This window comes from Molothrus ater, chromosome 14 (assembly GCF_012460135.2).
Source record: "Molothrus ater isolate BHLD 08-10-18 breed brown headed cowbird chromosome 14, BPBGC_Mater_1.1, whole genome shotgun sequence".
Lineage (NCBI taxonomy): Eukaryota > Metazoa > Chordata > Aves > Passeriformes > Icteridae > Molothrus > Molothrus ater.
Window position 1 is genome coordinate 468,320 of NC_050491.2, and position 11,055 is coordinate 479,374.

Sequence of the window (11,055 nt, forward strand, 5' to 3'; positions counted from 1 at the left end):
TGCCGTGCACAGGGACTGGCAGGGAGGCAGGGAGGAGCTCGGTGGTTCCCCTCTCCCAACCCCAGCCCTGGGTGCACATCCCTGGGCTCTCCCAGGGTCCCCAGCAAGCAGGACTGGCCCGGGGAGTGGGGAGAGCCCATGCTGGAATGGTTCCACTGGGCAGAAGCTGCTGGAGAAGGGGTATTGGGGGCAGCCTCATGTGGGGGAGCACAGGCACACAAACCTGCAGGAGACAGAGCCCATTTTTGGAGCACATGTGCCTAAAATATTTGTTAAGTGGAAAACATACCAGCACTGTGGAATTAAATGTTTCTTACTTTATGCCTTTGCTCCAGGCTTCTCCTGTTAAACCACCAGCACATGGAACCTGCCTGGAGGATGAGTTGCTGGTTCAGCTAGGAACAAACCTGTGGCATTTGTGTTGGTCAGAGCTCCGCCCTTGCTGTGGGTTGTCAGTGCCACGCAGCAGTGATGGGCTGGGTCTGGTGCTGGTGCTCCTGCTTCTGCCACAAAGACCCCACTGCCCAGAGCCCCACACTGAGGAGTGGGGAGCTGCAGTGCCCAAGGCCCACAGCCTCCATTTCCAGACTTTTTATTCCCTGGTCCAGAGACTGGCAGGGTAGCCCCAGAGCACCACAGCTTGCCAGGGGGCTGTCCCAACCCCATCCCTTCATCCATCCCATCCCTCTGCTCCAGCCTGGTTTGCTGCATGCCCTGGGACAAGTGTGTGGAGTCTGGCAGGTATCTCCAGGTGCTCCTGAGCTCTGGCCACTAATCAAACAGACCCTGACACGGTTGCCAAAAGCCAGAGGTGCCCCAATCCTGGTGAGCAGCCCCCATGGCAGGAGAGACCCAGAGCCCTGCCACCCAGCCCGGAGCCCAGTGAGCACCCAGCAAGCAGCAAGGACACAATAGGAGCAAAAATATGGCTATTCCCACATATAAGGGGACACAGATCCTCTCCTTTCACCATGGGACAGTCTTCCCTGGGAGACAACCTGCTCCCCCCTCCATGGGATTGACACAGTGTGGGAACCTTCTTTTCTTTGAAACTGAAAAATAAAACCTTCCAAATGAGAAACATTTCCCAAATGGCCACAAATGGGCACTTGAAGGGCAGAGCCTGGGTTCTGGAGAGGTGAGGCACTGCCCGGCTCTGCTGTCAGCCCACCCTGAGCTGCCCTGAGAACGCCCCCGTGCAGCCTGGCAGGCCCGGCTGAGCCTCCAGACCCTGCGGGGCTTCATGTGGGGGGCTCATCCCGGCTGTCACAACAGCTCAACAGCGTGGACCATCTGCTCAGTGCATCCAGAGCTTCCAGAAAGGCAGGAATTCTCTGCGTGGATGTGTCTGACACGCTGCTCCCCCGTGCTGCTGGCAGGATTCCTGTCTCAGTGGCTCAGGCTGGCCGTGGGCGTTGCTGTGGATCACCAGGATGGATGTTAGCCCAGTGCCTGGAGAGCTGGCAGGGCTGGGAAGTGCTGGGAAAGGCACACCTTGGCAAAGCAGGGTGCCGGGGGTGCCAGGACTCACACTTGCCCATCCCTCCTCCCTCCACGCCGATGGAGTGAGAGGAAGCTGCAGAGATTGCTTCATTGTCCCTAGAACGACCGCGACCGCGTTAGGTGGGGAAATGAGTCCTGGGAGGGGAGGATGCGTTTTCCTCGAGGCTTTCCATAGGAGCACTTCATTATCCCTGAAACTCATGGGCTTCATTAACTAGAAATCCATCTCCAGGACAAACCACAGCCCGAGGCAAGGCCCAAAGGGATGTGGAGCACTGGGACAGCAGAGCCGGGAGCTGGTCCCTGCTGGGGCTGCTCAAGCTGCCTTGGCTCAGAGCCCACTTGGTGCCAGCCTGAGGAATGGGCATGACTGGGGGGTGCTAGGCAAGGGAAGAGCAGATGGCAAAGGATCAGCCTGTACTGAGGTGTTGACAGAGAAGAAATGTGGCAGTGCCACCCGTGTGTCCTCTGGCTGTGGCTAAAACTCCCTGAGCGCCATCCCCACAGTGGGACTGCTCCCACATTCCCTCCAGCCAGTGCCAAACACTGCTCCAGCCCTCGCCAGTGCTGGGGATGACCTGAGGCTCGCTGGCACAGCTCCTGGAAACCAGTGGAAGCTGCTCAAAGGATGTCATCCCTGGTCACCTCTTTGCCCAAAACAGCCAGTGACACAGCCAGTGTCAGCATGAGCCCAGGAAGGAGCTCTGCCCTTTCTCCTCCTGCTTTGTCTGGTGCCTTTCCCTGTCAACCTTGGGTTTCTAGGAAACTGCATCCCTCGTTGTGAAAGCCAATTTAAAACCATCACTCACGTGGCAGGTTGTTTCATGGAAAGGAAAAGGCTGCTCTGAGATGATGGAATGAGCTTTGCTGCTGCTTTCGAGGAATGTGCTTTAAACACAAGAGGTTTCAGCATCACAAATACTGAAAATCAAACCAGAAATGCATTCCACAAGTCAGCCAGAAGGGGAAAAAGCAGAGTGTGGCATGGGCTTGGGAAGGCTAATGGCAGGTTTGGGGGACTGAGTGGAAGGTTGGTGTTGGCCTTTTATTTCTTTTTTACTTTTCATTTCTTCTGTAGTTCACAAAATAGGAAATTTTAAAACTCCCTCCCTTGAGAAAGCTTAAAAACACACTGCCTGGGAACCCTGGGGCTTCCCCCCTGCTCTGGGAAGCTGCAAAGTGAAGAGATAAGAGAAATCACTGGGTTTATATGATGAGGGACATCAAGATATCTCATCTGTCCCATCTGCAGCAGCAATTGCTTGCATTGGGGTAGGATAATCCTCACTGGAATACATGCTACAGCTCTCCCATCCAGGAATGAAAATCCCTTTAACTGGTGATTTCACTCCAGGCTGGGGGGGAAAAAAACAATAGTTAAATAAATGGATGGAAAAGAAAATGACAACCTGACCTGCTCATAGACTGCACAGGGTGAATGAGTTAGAGTCTGAGCTGGCCCAAATTAATCCTTAATGGAACTTGAGATTTTAAATACTCATCTGAATAACCACCCCCTAAAACTGATCAAGTGTTCTAGATCATTAGACTGAGCATCACTTAATATTCTTGGTCTGGCTATGGAGTGATGGACAATGCCTGGAATGAGACCAGAAACCTTTATTGAATAATTCTGGTGTTTAAGGCATGTGAAAGGGAGGGAGGGAGGCGGGAAGGAGATGGTGAGGACATCAGTGCTTCTGTCTCAGACTAATAATGGCTGCAGGGGGAGCCTCAGGAATTCTCCTGAGCTTCAGGAGCCCATCTTGAGTTTCAGGACCTACCCTGAGCTCCAGGAGCCTGTCCTGAGTTGCAGGAACTGTCCTGACCCACCTGGAGCAGGCAGTTCGAGACTCCAGCCCTTCATCAGCCCTTGCAAATCCCACCTGGCCCCTCTCCTGAGAACATCCCATCCAGGCTCACCACTGCATCCTCCAAGCTTCGGAGTCAGGCAGGAGCAACACAGGGACTGTTAATGGAATTGGGTCCAGTTCTCCATGGCAACGAGCAAGAACTGGGTCAGTGCAGGATGCAAGGAGCCAAGCACTCCCAGGAGTTTTAAAAGTAAACACCAGCAGAAATTAAGGCACAAGGAGCTGGGGGGGACAAGGGGACCCTGGGACCCTCAGAGCTGCAGTAGAGCCCCCATCACCACATGTCACAGAAAGCAGTGGGGTCCCAGCCCTGTCCAGGGAGGGGGGCACAGGAAGGCTCCCGTGGGTACTTCTGCACAAGACAGTGGATCCAGGGCTGCACAGAGCAGGGGCTGCCTGGTCCCCAAGGCACACACAGACCTCCACAGCTACAGTGAGCAATTGAGCCTCAAAAACTCCCTCAGCCACAGCCTCCCTGCCCCCTATTCCCCATTGCTTTGAGCCAAGTGCCTTCTCTCCACATGGCCCTTGCCCTCCTGCCTCCCTGGCTCTAATTTGTCCCTGTTTATTTACACAGGCAGGCAGGCTGACATCCATCACTGGGATTCTCTGTGCAGAGGCTGTCTGTGTGAAAATCCTCATTACAGCTCCTTGCTGACAGGAGCTGTGCTGGGCTCCTTTGATCAGCCAGATGCTCGGGTGGAGCCTGGCTCTGTGTGTGCAGCCGCTGCCTTTGCTCTGCGCTCAGCAGCCGCGTGGCAGAGACTCCACCGTGCCCCTGCCAGAGCACAGGGGCCTCTGCCTCCACAGCCTGTCAGTAATTACCTGAGTGATGGGCCAGTGCTGAGCCGTCAGGGCAGCAGCGATGGGGGAAGTAGTTTGAGGGGGCTGCAGGGCAGAGCAGGAGGAACTGGATGGAACTGGAGGATGGAACTGGATAATTTTTAAGGTCCCTTCCAACCCAAACCATTCCATGATTTGAGGAAGCTAAACAACAGAACAATAAGAAAATTACCTGCAGAGTTTCCTCAAGGCCCATGAGAGCCACGAATTTGGCTGCCGTGGTTACTGATGGTCACAAGGAACCATCACCACCTTCAGCTGCTTTGATGATTTAATTGATACCTGGGCTCTGAGCTTTCATGTACCAAAATATATGTCCATCATTTGGCAGACCTTTGCCCTTCATTTTTCATTAAAATCCATCTGTTCGGTTCCCAGTGTGTCACCCTGATGTGAATAACTTCTCTTGAGTGGTGTCTTCATTTGTAAAATGGGCTTTTTAATCCTGCTCCACCTGATAATGAATTAAACACTCTCTTAACATTCACACAGCACCTGGAGGATGGAGAGAAGTGCTGTTGATGACAAAATTACAGTGCTATTTTATTTCACTCACTGCACAAATACACAGCAGCATCCTCTGGGCCCATTGAACATCTTCATCCTTGTGCCACAATGGAGACTGAGCCCTGTCCCCTGCACAGCCCCACACTGCCCCAGCTACATCTTCAGGCACTTCCCAACCCAGTCCCCACCACAGGGGCCCAAGGTGGCCAGCATGGAATGGCCAAAGCCCCACATGGCCTGGGAAGGTGGGCAAGGGGGGAAGTGTCCAGGTGGGGATGCTCCCTCTGTGTCACTGCAACCCTCACCTGCCCAGGGCAGGCAGTGCTGGAGCACTTTGGGGCTGGTTAATGGCATGGGAGCCCTTTATCCCTGATGGCATGGGTACATCAGATGTCATGTACAAACACCTGTGTTCTCAAGGCTCCTCAGCCAAGTGGGATTTCCCCCTGGATCAGCCAAGGTAACCAATCCTACCATGCATGGTTCCATGGGAGCTGGGATCTACCCCCTGTGCCCTCTGGGATCTACCCCCTGTGCCTTTCCCATGTATCTGGGCCTGCCACTGTATTTAACCTGGATTTCCCCTCAATCCTCTTAGAATCAGAGAATCAGAGAATCTCCTGAGTTGGAAGGAACCCATCAGGATCAAGTCCAATTCCTGTCCCTGCCCAGACCCCCCAACAACCCCACCCTGGGCATCCCTGGAGCGCTGTCCAAACCCTCCTGGAGCTCTGGCAGCCTCGGGGCTGTGCCCATTCCCTGGGGAGCCTGGGCAGTGCCAGCACCCTCTGGGGGAAGAACCTTTCCTAATCTCCCACGTAACCCTCCCTGGCACAGCTCGAACCCTTCCCTCAGGTGGAGACAGGCTCAGCAGGAGGCAGGTGGGAGGGGAGCACTTGCTGGACCTCCTCTCCAGAAATCCCTCTGCTCCATGCCCAGCTCCAGGCCAGTGCTGCCAGGTGACGCTTCAGCAGAACCCAAGAGATGCCCAATTATCCATGGACCCGAGTGACCGGAAACCAGGGGAGTGGAGGAATTTGTAATTAAATTGCCATTAGATGGGTAACAGATTGTCTGGCAGCTGACAGTGAGTGAAAATGCTCCATTCTGTCATGTTTTATCAGCATGAAAACCATTTGCAAGTGCTCTAATTACATTCCTAATTGCCAATGTGATTAGGGACCTGCAGCTGTTCATTAAGCATGTGTCACCCTCAGCCAGCAATCTGGAAGAGAGAATATTTAATTAATTGAATAGCACATTGGATGAGGAGATGGCCGGACCTGGAAGCTGGGAGTCTTGTGCTGAACAGAGCTGGTGGGCAGCAGCCTTCTCCTTCCAGCTCTGGGCACAGTGTCACACAGCCTCTGTTGGGAACCTAATAATATAAAATACACAGGAGCTCTCCTGCCCTGATGTCCAGCCAAATTTTTATATTCTCAGCCAGTCATGCTTCTCATCAGTGGAACAGTGTGAGCCACGTGGCTGCTGCTCCAGTGACCAGGGCTCAGCCCCAGAGAGGGATAGAGCCTTCAAGGTGCCCCTTTCCCTGACACTGCATCCCTCCTGGCCACTCTTCCCAGCCCTCCTTTGCCTTCTCCTTGTCTGTACTTTTTCATACCTCAAACACACCAACAGCTCGCATGGGGTTTCCTGTTGGAATAGGATGCTCAGAGAAGCTGCGGCTGCCCCATCCCTGGAAGTGTTCTAGGCCAGGTTGGATGGAGCCTGGAGCAACCTGGGATAGTGGAAGTTGTCCCTGTCCATGGCCAAGGGTTGGAACTGGATGTTTTTTAAGGTCCCTTCCAACCCATTCCATGATTGCATTTGCTATGGCTCTACTTCCAGCTCCCCCTGCTTGCCTGAGCAGCTACAGAGAGAGGGAAAAACACGAGTGCATCCAGATCAGCTCATTTCTTCAAATTTAACATACTCCGGTGCCTTAAAATATTCCTGGTCACAACAGGGAGAGTCTTAGGAGGCTTCACCTTAATCCCTGTTTAATTTCCACTTAAGAAAATGTCACTGCAGATGTTTAATAAGAATTAATTCTGGGTTTTGCACAGTTACTTTCAATTAAATAGCCCCAAGTGTTCCATGACTCTTCAAACAGACACTAAAGCACATTGAATCCTGCTCCCCATCCATTAACTCCAGTGCTTCTGTCTCTGCAGCCTGGAGCTCCCAGTCCTGCAGTCACTCCAGTGCTGAGGGATGATGTGGGGCTGCAGCCCCAGGCTGGCTCTATCCTGCCATGGGCCCATTTGGGATGATGCCAGGGTCCCTCTCAGCAGCCTGGACATCATTTTATCCCAAGCATTCAAGCTTTCTCTGAAGGGTGGGGGCTGCCTGTAGTCACAGTCAGGCTGTGAAATAATTCATCTGAGGGAGAGCAGAGCCTGGCACTGGGTCAAGGTGCTTGGGGGAGGGGACACCCAGAGAATATCCCAGCCCCTCTGCCCACTCTCTGGGCTCCCCACAAGTGTGCAAACCTGTCTCTGGCCCTGCTGCCCCAGGCCTGGGAAGTTGCTTTTATAAAAATGAGAAGTAAATAAATTAAAAAAATAGGGACTCCACTGCAGAGCCAATTATTCCTCCTTTAATCTTCTTGTGTGCTTTTTTTCTTTTTTCTGCTGCCTAAGTGCAGTGCTTTGCACTTGTTATTATTGAATTTTCTATCTTTGATTTTGGGCTATTTTTCCAGCATGTGGAGATTATCCTTAATTCCAAGCCTGCTTCTCTCCCTGCAAGCCTACAGCACACAGGAACATGAAATCATTTTCATTGAAAAAATGCTCTGAGGCCATCAATCCCAACCGTGCTCCCAGAACTGCCAAGCCCACCACCATCCATGTCCCCAAGTGCCACCTCCACAGGATCCATCCCCAGGCAGTGCCTCTCCCCTCTGCTGGGAAATGACCCCATTTCACTTTCAGACACTTTTGGGGTGCAAGTGCTGACAGTGATGCTGGTCCCTGCTCAAACTGTTCCATTCAGCAGCTGCAGCCCCAAATCCCCGAAAACTGCCCCCATCAACCCCCATCCATCTCTACCAGAAGCACCCATGAAAATTTGGGCACTCCAAGGAACCACCTCTCTGAGCTGCAGTGCTTCACTGGGTGAGTGGCAGCAGGAGCATGTGACAGGAGAGGAAGGAAACTGCAGCCTGATCAGGATGAAAACGATTTTTATATCCACTGGTGAAAATGGGTTCAATAAATATCTGCCCCACCACAGCCATTTCCCACAACAAAGGCCTTCCTTCTGTCCCACTGCCCCCTCTCTGTGCTGGGACGATGTGGGAGCCAAGAGCCACAGCTCTGAAACCTTGGCTGCAGAAGGAAAACACCTCCTAAAGTCACCTTTTCTGCTCATCCCCTCGCCCCAAGTAAATCCTGGGAGCTTAATCTGTGGAGCTCAATGGAGCTCACTGCAGCCCTCTAGGATAGAGTGAGGCACAGGAATCAGACAAAAACACCAGTGGAGAGGGAGATGGGAACACACAGTCTGGATTTGGCATCCTCATCTTGGATGTTTTCTTTGGGAGAAACCTAACTGGGCTTGGGCACCAGGCTCTGGACCCAGGGAGCCCCTGCTCTAACAAATCACCTCCAGGACACAGGGCAAGGAAAGGCAAATGGTGATTTGGGTGTTCAGACCATCCTTGATCCGATTGCTCCATGGGATGGGCTCTTCTCCATTGCTTCTCGTATGCTCCCCCACTTCCTGCTCCCAGTTCCTCTCTCTCTCTCCTTTCCATCACCTCTCATATCCTCCCTTGCATCTTGCTCCCAGTCCTTCTCCCTGTTCCCAGTTCTTCTCCCTCCTTTCCATCCCCTCTTGTACCCTCGCTTGGTCTCTGCTCCCTGTCCCTCTGCCTGTTCTCGGTTGCTCTCTCTGGCCCTGTCCCTCTGAGTCCCCGCCATCAGCTCTCAAATCCTCGCTGACTCCCTGTTCCTGGTCCTCTCCTTGCTCCCCATGGCTCGAGCATCCTTTACCCGGGAGCTGCCCCTCGGCTCCATCTCCCTCTCCATTCCCCTTCCCTCGCAGCTCCTGCACGGAGCCGAGTGCCCCTTGCCATGCCCCAAAGTCGGGACAGCCCAGAGGCGTGGAGTGTGTCAGACACTATCTGGGCACGTGTGTGCCAATTTCGCAGCTGGTTGCAGGCGCAGGGGCTCTGCAGAGCCCATTCCCAGGGGACAGGACGCCATCCCCGCCCGCTGCTCCGTGCCGGCTGCGCTCATGGACGCCAGGCAAACCCCGCTCTCATTAGCGCGGATTGCATCGTCCCCGCCCCTGGGTCACCAGAGTCAGACAGTGAATTCATCACAACCAAAGGGAGGAACGAGGCAGTCTGGAGCCTCCAGCTCTGCTCAGTCCCATCCTCTCCAGGGCTGGGACCCAATTAGAGCTCAGTGCCACAGGCGTCCGTCCACCAGCACCACACTAAATGACTGCTCCTGTTCACATTAGAGCGCCTGGAGAGACACTGGGCAACAATTACTCCCTCTAATTAATGGCCAGATTAAAACAGGGCTCAGTTCTACCCAGTAATTTGAAAATGAGAGACTCCATAACCATCCCCAGCACATGAGAGCATCATCCTTATAAAGACCTTTTAAATTAAGATCTCTGAGCTACTGTTACACAGAGGCCATGAATTACTCTCTGTGTTTAAAACAGACACATTATTTATTGAACCCATGGAATTAAGCCTTTCTAGTCTGCTGGAGACCTCGAGCAGATGTGATTCAAAGCCTGGTGCTGGCAGCCCTGGCCACGCAGCCTGCTGGGGCCAGGCACAGCCAGGCTAATTCACAGCTCCAGGTTGCTGCAGCATGACACAACATTAACCAGTTCAACTTCAGGAAATCCGTATTTGTATTGTTTTAATTAGACTGGTCTCTTTAATCCCCAAGTGCACATGGGACAAATGGTACACGGTGGCACAGAGGGGGGTGTTACCTCTCCCTCAGTCTGACCCACCTTGCAGGTTGACATTAAGATTCACACCCACAATGACACCACCAAGCACATGCCTTGCTCCTCCCAAATCATCAGCAAGATGTTTGGAAAGATTTTGAGAAGATAAACCTGAGGCCATTAGAGAAAAGACCTTGAACTGAACACGTCAGAGGCTCTGCAGCATGTTTGGTGTGCAGCATCCATGGTATGCAGCATCCATGCTGAAGAGGGAACGTTCCGTGCTGGAAATGAGGCCAGAAGAGGAAGGAGGCATTTGGAATATGTGATCGAAGCAGGGAGAATGAGCACAGGAGTGAGGCACAGGAGGGCTCTCAGAGGCAGCGAGAGCTTCACTGATGTCCAACACATCCACAACATCGGGGCTGGGAATTCAAATGAAATGTTGTGGAAGAGAACAGATGATGGTAAAATAGTTCAGCACAGCATTGGGCTGGTAAATTGAACAGGACTACACATATGGAGGATCCAGGGAGATGTCCTCTTTGTGTTGTTATCCTTCCCCATTCCCAAACCCTCTATGAGGTTGCAGCATGCTGTGCTGGCTGCCAGGGAAGAAATGTGATTTAAACAGAGATAAACCACCACAGTGGGGTTTTTTGGGGGAAAAAGTAGTGCACATTCCCACCTTTAGCTCAGCATCAAATGTGGTGCTTAAATCCCCTCCATCACCAAAGGTGCTTGACCCAAGCAAGTAATGGTGTGACATGGGAGCAACGGTGACAGGGAGGGGAGGCATCCCTGTGCCATTCCCACAGCATCCTCCAGGACAGGGAGGCATCAGCCACATGGTGCACAACACAGGGAAAAAAACAGAGTGTTGGTGACACAGAGGAGCCATGGAGAGGATGAGCAGGAGCAGCTGCCTTTTTCCCTGCACAATATCCCAAGCTTAGTGTCTCTGGCTCCAGACCTGCCATCACTGCAGGATGTTGTTACATTACTTCCAAAGATGCTTTTGTTGACCCAAGTTCTGAAAATTAAGCAGAAACTGCTATCTGAAAAAAAAATCAAGTCCCCCTCCAGTCCCCTAACACAGTCTTGGGTGGTGGTTCCTTGCCCTGCCAGGCTCTGACAGCCCAGCCTGGGTCCAGGGACAGCAGGGAGGGAGAGCCCAGCCCAGCCCCAGAGCCAACGCTGTGCAGTAAATCACAACACAACAACCCAGAGTGGCCCGTGGATCATTTATCATCCTGCATGCACAGGAAAGCAGCAAGGGGATGATAAAAGTCTGTTCAGATTAATGGCTAGAGGAATTAGAGAGGAAGGAAATTGCATCAGCACTGGAATTCCTCAGCCTGTGCTGGAAATCACCTTCCTGATAGTGATAATTGCATGAGCCACA